This window comes from Cetorhinus maximus, chromosome 19 (assembly GCF_964194155.1).
Source record: "Cetorhinus maximus chromosome 19, sCetMax3.hap1.1, whole genome shotgun sequence".
NCBI lineage: Eukaryota > Metazoa > Chordata > Chondrichthyes > Lamniformes > Cetorhinidae > Cetorhinus > Cetorhinus maximus.
Window position 1 is genome coordinate 94,312,508 of NC_135897.1, and position 13,601 is coordinate 94,326,108.

Consider the following 13,601-nt stretch of genomic DNA (forward strand, 5'->3'; position numbering starts at 1 on the left):
TTTGAAGAGTAAAGCCATTAGTTCCACTCCCCAGCAGATGTCATAACCTCCCACGATGATATCAGTGGGACTCAGGAGGAAGAGTATAAATGACTGAATATTTTCGGTAACAGCCTACTCTTTGGATCCTCGCCAGTCAATTGAATTGCATTCTGAGGACCGGGAGCCCATAGAATTTCAAGGGATTATTAGATAAAGGCGAACACAACACATTTCCTACGAAACATCTCTCATGGCATTGAACCAACTCAGTTAGTTTCAATATCCGTCCATGGTAATTTAACCTATTGTCCGAATCAATTTCCTCTGGCTCCCCTTCTTAGCAGTTGTGTGCATTGTGGTCAATCCACCCTGATAAATAATATTCCGACAGTCATTTTATTTTATACATTCTAATTAAACAAGTAAACTTACAAGGAATCTTTCGAAATAAAACGTGATAAATTCCGAAAGTGTATATCTATCTGGATTTTGTGTGATAGTGTAGCGAGTTGACAGCCTGTTTTACATAATTCTCAATTTGAAATTCCATCGACATCAAAATCACTCTCATAAATCTTCATCATGAATTAAATTGTGACATTTATCTTATATCTTTTCCCATTCTGCACCTTCGTTAAAGAAAATAATGTCATCTCCGTGATTACATCACCGGGGCTGTGCGCGAGAACCCAGGTGGGATTTACCAGGAACAGAAAACTGTAAGAATATGGTTTTGCGGTCCGTGGGATGAAGTTCACCATTTTACAAAGATTTTCTGGTGCAGTTGTGGGGACCATTATCTCTCATGATCGGGTGTAACACGGGTATTCGTGAATCAGGGATATGTTTTTAATCTCTTTTGAGTTACATATTCATCCAAAAAAACTGGAAAGAAAAAGAGCAGAGATCTACTCTGCTCAGATTATTCCCGATCACCCTTATTTTGCATAGCAACAAGTTTCAAGAACTGCCGAGCTCATCTTCTTTTTTGTTTACAGTCATGTTGTATCATTTCTTTTCTCTCTCTCCCACCAGCACCCATTATATCCTTGATGCCGGGTCATCTCTTCCTCATTCTCTGTGTTTCGATGACCACATTGCGTACCCACAAGTTTTATTCTTCCACACGACTCTTCATTCTCACAGGGTCTCATCTCTCCCATTACAACAGTTACTGCAGGTATTTAAAAACAGAAGACAATGGAACAGGGGCAGGGTATACGGCCCATCGAGCCTGCTCCGCCATTCAACACGATCATGTCTGATCTTGGGCTTCAACACCATTTTCCCCCCTGCTCTCCATATCCCTTTATTCCGTGAGAGACCAAAAATCTCCCTATCCCAGCCTTAAATGCATTCAACTGCGGAGCATCCACAACCCTCGGGGCTGAAAATTTTAAAGATTCACAACCTTTTGAGTGAAGAAATTTACCCTCCTCTCATTCCTAAATGATCGGTTGCTTACCCTGAGACTGTACCCCTGTGTTTTAGATTCGCGGAGCAGCGGAAACAGCCTATATACTCCAGATGTGGTCTGCTAATGACCCTGTACGAGTGTAGCAAGATTTCCATATGCTTGCACTCCACTCCCCTTGCACTAAAGACCAGCATTCCACCTGCTTCCTAATTCATGCATAGGCCTGCTAAATTTGTATGCCCTTTGTAGAAGCACATCCAAGTATCTTTAAGCATCACACAAGTGTCTCACCTTTTTAAACAATATTCTGTTTTGTTTGTTCTCATGACCAAACTGAATAAGTTCACTTTTATTGCCCACTCACGTAACCTGTCAATGTCTCTTTGCAGCCGCCCTACAGTTTAGTTTTCCACGTAAGTTGATATCATCACCACTTTCTGTCTCTTCATCAAGGTCATTAATATAGACCCTAAATTGCTGAGACCCCAGCACTGATCCTTGCAGCACTCCACTATTCATTGTCTGCCAACTTAAAAAAGCCCCTCTTATGAGTGTTCTCCATTTTCTATCCCTTAACCAATCCTCTGTCCATGCTAGTTTATCACCTCCAACTGCATGAGACCTTATTCTGCCTATTAACCTTCTGTACCGCACCAGAAATGCATTTTGTGAATACACGGTTACTACATCTGCCGGTTCCCCTTTAACTACCCTCCTCGTTGCATTCTCACAAAGACTCAAAGGGCTGTGTCAGACAGGATTTCCCTTTAGTTAAACCATGCTGGCCCTCTCTTATCAGATTATGTTTTTCTAAGTGAATTGTTAAAACTCCCTTAATAATAGATTTCCAGCATTTTCCTAACAACTGTTGTACAACAAACTCTCCTGTTGCTCAATGATTTTTTTCTCTCCCTCCTTTCTTGAAATCAGTGCAGCCTTTGGCAACTTCCAAACTATTGGGGCCAATTTTAAACCTATGGAATTTTGGAACATCATAGCTAGCATAATCTATACCTCTGCGGCTATTTATTTTAGAACACTATGGCGCAGGCCATCAAGTCCCGGGGATTTGCTGGATTTTGGCTCCTTCACTTTCTCTAAGGTTTTACCTCTGCTTTTATTAACTTCCCTAAATTCCTCATTCGTTGTAGCCTCGGGATATCGTCTATTTCTAGGATGGAACTTGTGCCCGCAGTTGCAAAGAAAGACATAAAATATTTGTTCAATGCCTCCGCCATTAATTCATTCACTGTGATCTCCTCCCCTGCCTTGGTTACTAAGGGACCAATGTTACGTTTAGCTACTCGCTTCCTTTTTAAATAATTTTTTAAAAGCTATTACAGACTGCTTTTACATTTTGGGCTATAACAATCTCATGTCGTATCTTTTGCATTTTTATCATAATTTTGGTGGCCCTTTCCTCCTTTGCCAAACTCTCCCAAGCCTCAGACTTGGAATTTTCCTTAACATTGTGAGTATCTTCTTTAAATCTACTACTATCCTTCACTTCCTGTGTTCGCTACGGATGGATCCTCCTTGCTGACTTTTTGTTCTTCAATGGAGTGTATATTGTTGAACATTTTAATTTTTAAAAATATTTCCCCCAGTTCCGTTACCTCCATACCTTTCAGTCTAATTGCCGAATTAACCTGAGCCAGCACTCCCACGTGACTATGTAACTTATTCAGTTTACATTCAAGATTCTTCTTTGCGGTTCAAATGTGTCACTTTTAATTTAAGATGGAATTGAATGTTATGATAGCCATTGTTTCCCAGTTGATCTTTTATAATGACACTTCTAGTTAACACTGTTTCATTACATAATACTTGATCTGAGATAGTTTGTCCCTAGTTAGTTCCAGCAGGTACCGCTCCAAGATACTGTCACGAAAACAATCTGCAAACACGCCTTCTAGAACAATTATAGTCAATTTGCTAGTCCCAGTCCATATCAAGATTAAAGTTCCCTCCAAATAATCACATTGCCTTTGTTGCAGGCTCTAATATTTTCTTCTTTAATGACCTGCCCAACGGTATAAATACTGGACGGTTGCCTATAAACTGCTCACAGCCGTGTTTTCTTTACTCCTGTTGTATCTAATTTCCATCTGATTCTACTTCATGATCTTCGAGACAAAATTCGTTCTCTTTTATGTCGTTATGTCATCATTTACTATCAGGGTCATCCCGCTTCCATTGCAATTCTGCCTGCTTTTCAAAACTGTTGTATAGCCGGAAATATTTATTTCCCAATATTGATCGCCTTGCAATCATGCTTCTGTAATTGCTATTAGATCTAAATAATTTACCTTGATTTGTGCCAATACCTCAGCTAACTTATTTCAGATGTTTCGTAAATACAGATAAAGAGCAGTTAATTTCATTTTTTACTTCTGTTCCCTGCAAATACCATATTCTTTAATGTATCTTTTTTTTGTTGTTAACTCTCTATCCCTCCCTATTCAACTCTGCTTGTCTTTTCCTAAATCTCTTTACTGTTCCGATACTTCGACATTTCTGTTTGAAATTCTAAGTCACCCTTCACCCGAACACCAACAACTACACCACCCCCGCAACCCCCCCACCCCCACATCCCCAATTGGCATGAACTTTCAATCTTAAATTTAATTAAAGTTTCTTTTTCACTTGATACGTCAATGTACCCACCAAGGGATTGTAAGGATGTGAATCACCTAACTGCGGTTAGTTTACTAATTGAAATTAAAATAATCATTAACTGAAATCCTCCGGATTATAGATACCTCCACTCCTCTGAAAATTTTGCGTTTGTACTGGGCTCTGTATTTATTTAAACAGTAGATAAGGCTGAAGCATTTGCATTAATTCTCCCGCCAGAAATATAGAGTGAATGATATATATCGGCAACCTCCAGAGACCCCCAGGATCACATATGTCTGTCTTCAGCCACTTCGATTCACTCCACGTGATAAAAATCAACTTGCCGCTCCCCTAGCCAGGCTGTTCCAGTACAGCTACAACACTGTCATCAACCCGGCAATATGGACAATTGTTCAAGAATGCCCTGTACACAAAAAGCAGAGCGAATCTAACCCGACTAATTATTCTCAAACTACTCTCGACCATCCGAAAAGTGATTCCAGGGGTCATCAACAGTGCTATCAAGCGTCACTTGATTGGAAGAATTATGAGAGTGGAGACGGGGACTCCTTTTCACGCAGAGTTTGGTAGGGGTCAGGACTCAATGCCTGAAAGTGTAGTGGAGACGGAGAACCTCAACGAATTTTTAACCTGCCTGGATATGCAATTGATGCCCAGTAACATCCAGAACTATGGACCAATTCCAGGAAAATGGGAGTAGCTTGGGTGACTCGTTCTTCGACCGCCGCAGACACGTTGGGCAGAGCGGCCTCCTTCTGTGATATAGTTACCTACATTTTCTAAATGTCATAAATACCTGAAAATGAGGAAAGTGTCGGGGTGTCAGGAGACTGCTGGGGAGTGACCGTACGTGAATTGCTCCTTAGGAGAGCCAGCACAAACACGATGGGCTAAATGACCGGCTTTTGTGTTTTAAAGATTGTATGATTATAATTCTTCAAAAAGATAGGCTGTTGGCATTAAGAAAAAGCGAACTTGATCATGACCTATGTAGCAAATTGAATTAAATAACGTATGGAATTTTCAGCCCATGTCGCCCCCTGTCGAATATTATTTTCTATAGAAAGAGATCTATTATGATTCATAGACCTGATGTCGCCTATTTCGCGCTGCTCCAAATGTTGAAAGTACTCCCGCTTTCCTGCCTTCTTCTGATATTTATTTCTGTTACTCAATATTCAACCAAAGATCCAAATCTAAATCAAACAAACAACGTTTGTGATTTGATTCGAACAAGACACAAAATAGTGAATTACATTATTTTAAATGATTGTTTCGTATGTAAATTCATTGCGGCTTTCAAGGAACCTCAGCTCACATCAAACCACTATAATATACGATTAATATATTCCAATAGATTTTAACTAAGCCTTTAATAAAGAGAATTAGTGAGCTGTCCGCCAGCTCATGCAGCGGAATATCGGCAGGCCGCAATTTGTGCACCAATAAGGCATGGGTTGTCATACATTTAAAGCTGTTATTTATCTTAGCCCATCGCAGCTGACCAGTGTCTCGAAAGGTTTTCAATGAGCAGTGCACAGATAAGAAACAGACAAAGCTGCTTACTGCAGAAACACTTATTGTTACATGGGAGTTGACATTGCCCCATCCATGTCTTCCTTAGCAGTGTGGAGCTGATAATTTGTCAATAATCACCATTAAGCGCAAGGAAATTAGCCAAAGGGTGAACAAAAGTTAAAAGGGGGCGTAATATAACAAATGGCGAAGGATTCTATGCGACTGAGTGAAATGTGCCAAATCACTCCAATACAATGCACCCTTTCCAGATTTCGGGAAAGCGGAATAGCGAAATACTTACCCAGTAAAACTTGCAGAATCATCACGAACATCCCCAAGCGATGCATTTCACGGCGATTGTATCAGAGAAAACTGCTGAGAATCTGATCAATGGATCTGCGAAGGAACTGTACCCCAGCGCGGTGAGAATGACATGTGGCGCTCATCAGGCAGCGGTTCTAATTAATAAACTGAAGGGGATTATTTCTGCCACTGACTTCTGCTTTCCATTTTCAAGACCAGAGAACTGGAATCGATATTATTACCAATTTAGACAAAGCGACATCCACTCCGTGATGGTGGGAGGGGTTTTATGACCTCGAAATTGCCCGACAGGTAATCAGTATTCAAATTTAGAAATTATCAAGGGGTTGGATTTAATAATGCTCAATTTCATTAATTCGTGCAATTTCCTTCGGTTTATATACAGTTACTAAACGAACAAAAAGGCCCGGCAGCCACAGAATATGACGAAAGATTAAAACAGTCGTTTCTACGCAGTGATAGACCTCTTTGCCCAGCGAGTGGAATGGCGGAACGTCACGTTGAGGATCTACATTGTGTCCTAGGCCACAGCCCTGTCAGGTACAAAACTTAACGTGATCGTCTAGATAGATAGACAGCGAGATAGATAGACGGACTTCTTGACAGACAAACAGAGAGAGAGACAGGCAAACACTTTTCTCACTGACACGATTAATTTGTCTCTCCGTATCTGAACAAGAATATCGAAAGTGATTTCAAATCGCAGAAATATTTCACAATTTGAATTCATTTTCGAAAACAGGCATCCGTAACGGGGATGTTTAACCCTTGCCCACCCCAGCCCCGCTGCCGCCACCACCACCGATGATGGTCAACTTGCCACAGGGAAGGACTCCCACCACGAAACGGCTAGGCCAGATTTGCATGAGACCAGCAAGTTAAAACGGGTTGTCGTTTCAAAGGTGAAGACCTTTTGAATTTCCGTACCCATCGTTGATGGAAATGGCCCTCAGATAGAACTTGGAAGTACGAGGCTAACAATCTATAGGGGCCAATTTGAGCGTGAACCGGTGGGGGTGGAGACAGTGACCAGATGAATAATGAGCATTGGCTAAAAGGGGGGATTTTTTTTTTCCCACTCGTTCGTGGGATGTCAGCATTTATTACCCATCTCTAGGTGTTCTATTTAAGAGGGCATTTAAGAGACAACTACATTGCTGTGGGTCTGGAGTGACGTGTTGGTTCCTAGATTTCCTTCCCAGGTGGTTTTGTACAACAATCAGCAATGGTTTCATGGTCATCATTTACACTTTTAATTCCAGATTTTTATTGAATTCAAATTCCACCATCTGCCGTGGTGGGCTTCGAACCCGGGATTCGAGTGCCAAAAGCATTATCCTGGGTCTCCGAATTTCTAGCCCAGCGACAGTCGCATTACACCATCGCCTTCACTTTGAGCTGAATATATATTTTACAATCTGTTTATTAATTTCCCTCGGTAGTGGCCTTTTTAAGAACTCTAAACGCCGCGGCTAAATTTGGTTTTAATGAACATAGCTATCTTTATTTACTCAATATTGCAAAGGGGCAATAATCTCTCATAAGTCCCCTTAGTTTCACGTGCGAACGTCTAAAATCTGTTTCAGGGACCAGTGCTGGACACACATTTTGATTCCTATAGCAAATTGCCAGTTGCTGCCTCAGAATATAAGAGACACTTCATTTTGGACATTTTTGTACTTGTTCCCGGCTGGTCGAATGTGCGCCATCTAAATTCCGGGACATGTCTGTCTCTGTCACCATTCTCGCCCTTTCAAAAACCCACGTCATTGCTTTTTTGTTCCAGCTTTCTCTGCATTTTTCCATCTCAATCCTAGCTTATTTCCTGACTATATGCATCCTTCTGGCTGTCGTTCACTGACGCGATTTCTTTCTCCTTCTCTACCTGCCTCTCTATGTAACTCGCTCTATTTTCCGTTGAATATGCATCTTTCTCTCCTGTCCCGCTGTTTCTTTAGGTATTTGTTTCATTTACTGGTTGCTTGTCAAAGTATACATATTGTGTAAATCAAGTTTCACAGAGACATGCCAGTAATTTAGAATTATAAAAGCACAGACTAATACAGTACAGAAGGAGAGTATTCGGCCCATTGTGCCCATGATGATTTTTTTTTTTTGCAGCAGAGTACAGCTTAATCCCATTACCCCGTAAGCATGCATTTATATAACTTTAAGAATTTAACCGATTTCCGTTTGAGAGAAACGGCTGAATGATCTTTCAGGCAATACATTCCGCATCACAAGAATTCGATGTTTAAAAACATGTTTTCACAATTTTTTTTAGCTGATTCTTTGCCAATCACCGTAAATCTGTGTTAACAGACCTTCCGACACTGATACATTTTCTGCTTATTCTATCGATCCAAGTCACTCATGATTTCGTGCATTTTAATAAAACTTTCTCTGTTCGGTGGAGAGCAATCCATATTAACTAGTGTCTCCGCATAACTGAAGCCCTCGGTACCATTTGAGTAAGTCTCATCTGTAATCACTGCAAGGTTTTAACATCCTTTTATAAACTTTGAACACAGTAATCCAGTTCCGCCTTAACCAGTGTCCAAAACTGCTGTAACATAAATTCCTCGCATATGTACTCTGTCCCTCTATTAAAAAAGCCAGTGATCGTTATGTCTCTCCTCAACTTGTCCGGTGATGAAGATTTATACACATATGTTGACAAGTCTTTCTAATCTTGCGGCCCCTTTAGAATTGTACCATTTGGTTCAAATTGCCCCTCCATATTCTTCCTATGCCTGTGTTAAAATTAATCTCCATGTGCCTGTAGTTTTTACCAGTCTATCTATGCCCTCATGAAATCCGTTCCTGTCCACCCCAGTTGTTCCTAGAGTTTAGGGTTTTGTACCACACGTTCGTCCTGTGATTTTATCGAAAAACTCGAACACATTAATCAAGCATGAGTTGCATTAAAAAAGTCCACGCTGAAGGCCATTTATTATTGTCTTTAAGGTTTGTAAGTTCAAAAGTCCGGTTAAAAGTTTGGTAACGTAGCTGACTCAGCTGGCTGTGTGACAGTTAACTGTCAATCACATGAAACCTGATTAGTGCCTGAATAGATGTTAATTACTATTTGAAGCTTAACTAGTGTGAGTTACCTCAACTCTATTTAAGAAAGGGATCATTTGGAATCACACTACAGGGTGCCTGCACACAAACAGAGGAGAGAGCTCATCCCGAGTGAGGGACAGCCAGAGTGAGTGTGGGTATTGGCAATTTGGTGCACCGTGGGAATTCGGTGCCTATGGGAAGAGGTGCTCTTTAAATTTTTCTTGGCTATCCAACTTCATAAACCTTCAGAGAGCGGTCTTGCCCTGCTGCAGCAGTAGAGGCTACAATGGAAAGGAATGACTGGCAAGTACATGGTCAGGCGAGTAAGTGTTTACTACTTTAATCGCTTATAATTTAAGGTCTTTTTGTGATTTATAGTTTGGATATTCTATAGTAACGAAGATCAGGAAAGAAGGGCCCTTGACTAATTGATTTAAAAGGTTTTATTTAAAGTGATAAGTCATGGCAGGAGAGCTCAAAGCCGTGATGTATTCCTGTGGGAAGCCGGGGGCATTTCCAATGCCCAGGACCAGCATGTGTGCAGGACATGTGTCCAGCCGCAGCTCCTGGAAGCTCAGGTTTCAGCTGGGGACACTGTGGAGCATCCACCAGTCTGAGAGCATCATGAATAGTACGTTTAGAGAGGTGGTCACACCGCAGCTGAATGGGGTTTGAGGAAGGAAGAGAATGGGTGACCACCAGGCAGTCCAAGAGAAACAGGCAGGTAGTTCAGTAGTCCCCTTGGGTCCATCTTGCAAATCAGCATGCCATTTTGAAGGCTGATGAGGGCGCCAGTTCCACCAGGGAGTGCAGACAGAGCCAAGTTTCTGGCACCACAAGCAGCCTGTCTGTACAAGGGAGGAAGAGCAATAGTAATAGGGGATTTTATAGTCAGGGGAACAGATATGCGCTCCTGTGGCCGTCAACGTGACTCCATGATGGTGTGTTGCCACGCCGGTGCTAGGGTCGGGGATGTCAGTGAACGGCTGCAGGGCATCCTGAAGAGTGAGGGTGATAAGGCAGAGGTCATGGTTCACGTTGGCACCAATGACATATGTTGAAAGAGGGATGAGGGCTTGCATCAAGAATTCAGGAAGTTAGGCAGTAGAATAAAAAGCAAGACCTCTCGGGTTGTGATCTCTGGATTACTCCCAGTGCCACATGCTGGCGAATTTAGAAATTGAAGAATAGTGCAGGTGGATACATGGCTTAGGAGTTGGTGCAAGAGGGAGGGTTTTTGATTCCTCGACCACTGGGAGTGTATGTGGGGATGGTGGGACCTGTATCAGCGGGATGGTCTACATCTGAACTGGATTGGGATGAACATCTTTGCAGGCGGGTTTGCGAGTGCTGTTGGGAGGAGTTTAAACTAATTCGGCAGGGGGCGGGGACACAGAATATTAGCCCAATAGGGATGCATCATAATACAGCAAAACAATCATGTCAGTACGAGTACAGCTTCATTAACTTTTAAGGGAGTAAGGCAAGGCTGGATGGCCTCTATTTTAATGCCTTGAGTATTACACGTGAAACGAATGAGTTAAGGGTAAGGATTGACACGTGGAATTGTGATATAGTAGCCATCACAGAACCCTGTTTAGGAGAGGGTCAGGATTGGAAGCTCAACATTCCAGGATATAAAATTTTCAGGCGAGACAGGGGAGAGGGTAAAAGAGGAGGAGGCAAGGCATTCTTGGTTAAGGAGTCATTTACTGCAGTAAGGAAAGATGATATAAGACCATAAAACCTTATGACATAGGAGCTGAAATTAGACCGTTCGGCCCATCGAGTCTGCTCCGCCATTCAATCATGACTGATAAGTTTCTCAACCCCATTCTCGGCCTTCGCCCCGTAACCTTTGATCCCCTTACCAATCAAGAACCTATCTATCTCGGTCATAGGTACATTCAATGACCTGGTCTCCACAGCCTTCTCTGGCAATGAATTCCATAGATTCACCACTCTTCGGCTAAAGAATTTTCTCATCATCTCTGTTCCAAAAGGTCTTCACTTTACTCTGAGACTGTACCCTCGGGTCCTAGTGTCTCCTATTAATGGAAACAACTTCCCCACGTCCACTCTATCCAGGCCTTTCAGTATTCTGTTAGTTTCAATCAGATCCTCCCTCATCCTTCTAAACTCCATCGAGTATAGGCCCAGAGTCCTCAAACGTTCCTCATATGTTAAGCCTTTCACTCCTGTGATCGTTCTCGTGATCATCCTCTGGAACCTCTCCATGGTCAGAACATCCTTCCTGAGGTACGGGGCCCATAATTGCTCACAATATTCTAAATGTGGTCTGACCAGAGCCTTATAAAGCCTGAGCAGCACATCCCTGCTTTTACAATCTAGTCCTCTCGAAATAAATGCCAACATTGCATTTGCCTTCCTAACTACCGACTCAACCTCCAAGTTAACCTTAAGAGAATCCTGGACTAGGACTCCCAAGTCCCTTTACATTCCAGATTTCTGAATTCTCTCCCCATTTAGAAAATAGCCTATGCCTCTATTCTTCCTACCAAAGTGCATGACCTCACATTTCCCCACGTTGTATTCCATATGCCACTTCTTGCCCATTCTCCTAACCTATCCAAATCCTTCTGCAGCCTCCCCGCCTCCTCAATACTATCCGTCCCTCCACCTATCTTTCTACCATCTGCAAATTTAGCCAGAATGCCCTCAGTTCCTTCACCTAGAACATTAATGTATAAAGTAAAAATTTGTGGTCCCAACACTGACCCCTGCGGAACTTCACTAGTCACCGGGCGCCATCCTGAGATGGACCCCCTTATCTCCACTCTCTGCCTCCTGCCAGATAGCCAGCCTTCTGTCCATGCTAGTACCTTGCCGCTAACACCATGGGCTCTTATCTTACTGAGCAGCCTCCTTTCTGGCACCTTGTCAAAGGCCTTCTGGAAGTCTAAGTAGATAACGTCCATTGGCTCTCCTTTGTCTAACATACTCGTTACCTCCTCAAAGAATTCTAACAGATTTGTCAGGCATGACCTCCCCTTGATGAAACCATGCTGACTTTGGCTTATTTTACCATGCACTTCCAAGTATTCTGAAATCTCACCCTTAATAATGGACTCTAAAATCTTACCAGCGACCGAGGTCAGGTTAATTGGCCTGTAATTTCACGTCTTTTGCCTCACTGCCTTATTAAACCATAGCTTGTAGGGGACATCAAATGAAGCTTTGTGAGTAGAGCTAAGGAGTAAAAATAGGTCAGCCGCATTGTTAGGTGTTTATTATAGACCCCAGATAGTCAGTGGAAAATTGAGGAGCAAATATATGTACTATTTGCGGCGGTATGTTGAGACAATAACATTAGGGTAATTATATTAGGTGATTTCAACATTCCCAACATTAATTGCAATAGACATAGTGTTAAGGGCTTGGATGGAGTGGATTTCTTGAAATGGAGACAGGAGAAATTTTTAGGTCAACATGTTGAGGTTCCAACAAGTGATGGCGCAGTGCTGGACCTAATTCTGGGGAACGAAGATGGACAGATGGGTGAGGTGGTGATGGGGGAGCATTGGTGATAGCGAACACAACATGCTTTCACTTAAGTTTGTTATGGACAAAGAGATAGACAAGTTGCAAATAAATGTTTTGGATTGGGGGAGACTGGATTTTAGTAATACCAGGCAGAATCTGACGAAGGTGGACTGGGAACAGCGAATTACGGGGAAATCGACAAAGGAGCAGCGGGGGGCGTTCAAAACGAAATGGGGAGGGTACAGGCTCAACATGTTCCCTCTGGGGTGATAGGAAGGAGTGACAAGCCCAGAGATCCATGGTTGACCTGCGATATTCAGGTTACAATAAGAAGGAAAAGAGAGGCTTTTAGCAGGTACAAGGGGAGCAAATCAGTAGAGGGAGGCATTTGTTGAGTACAGAAAGTGCAGGGTGGAGCATAAATGAGCAATTAGGAGAGCAAAGAGCATATGAGAAAGCTCTGGCTGTTAAAATTGGGGAAAATCCCAAGATATTCTATAAGTATATCAATGGGAAGAGGATAACCAAGGAAAGGGTAGGGTGCTTAAGGGGCCAACGGGGCAATCTCTGGGTGCAGCCAGATGACATCGCAAGAGTGCTGAATGAATCCTTCACATCCATCTTCACCGAAGAGAATGAGGGTGAAGGGATTGAGCTCGAGGATAGAGACTGCGAGTTTCTTAAGCAAATTGATATCTGGAGTGACAAGGTATTGGAGCTGTTGGCAGGCTTACAATTGGAATAAAATCCAGGCCCGTATGAGTTGTGTTCCAGGCTGCTGAGGGAGGCAAGAGAGGAGATCACCGGGGCTCTGACGCAATTTTTTAATTCCTCTCTAGCCACGGGGGAGGTGCCAGAGGACTGGAGAACAGCTAATACGGTTCTGCTATTTGAGAAGTGTTGTAGATATAAGCCATTGAACTAGAGGCCATTGAGTCTCAGGTAAGTGGTAGGGAAACTATTGAAGCAAATTCTGAAGGAGAGAATCTATCTCCACTTGGAGAGGCAATGTTTGATCAGGGATAGTCAGCATTGCTTTGTCAGAGGGAAGTCATGCCTAACAAATTTGACTGAATTTCATGAGGAGGTGACCAGGTGTGTCGATGAGGGTAGTGCAGTTGATGTAGTTTATATGGATTTCAGCAAAGCC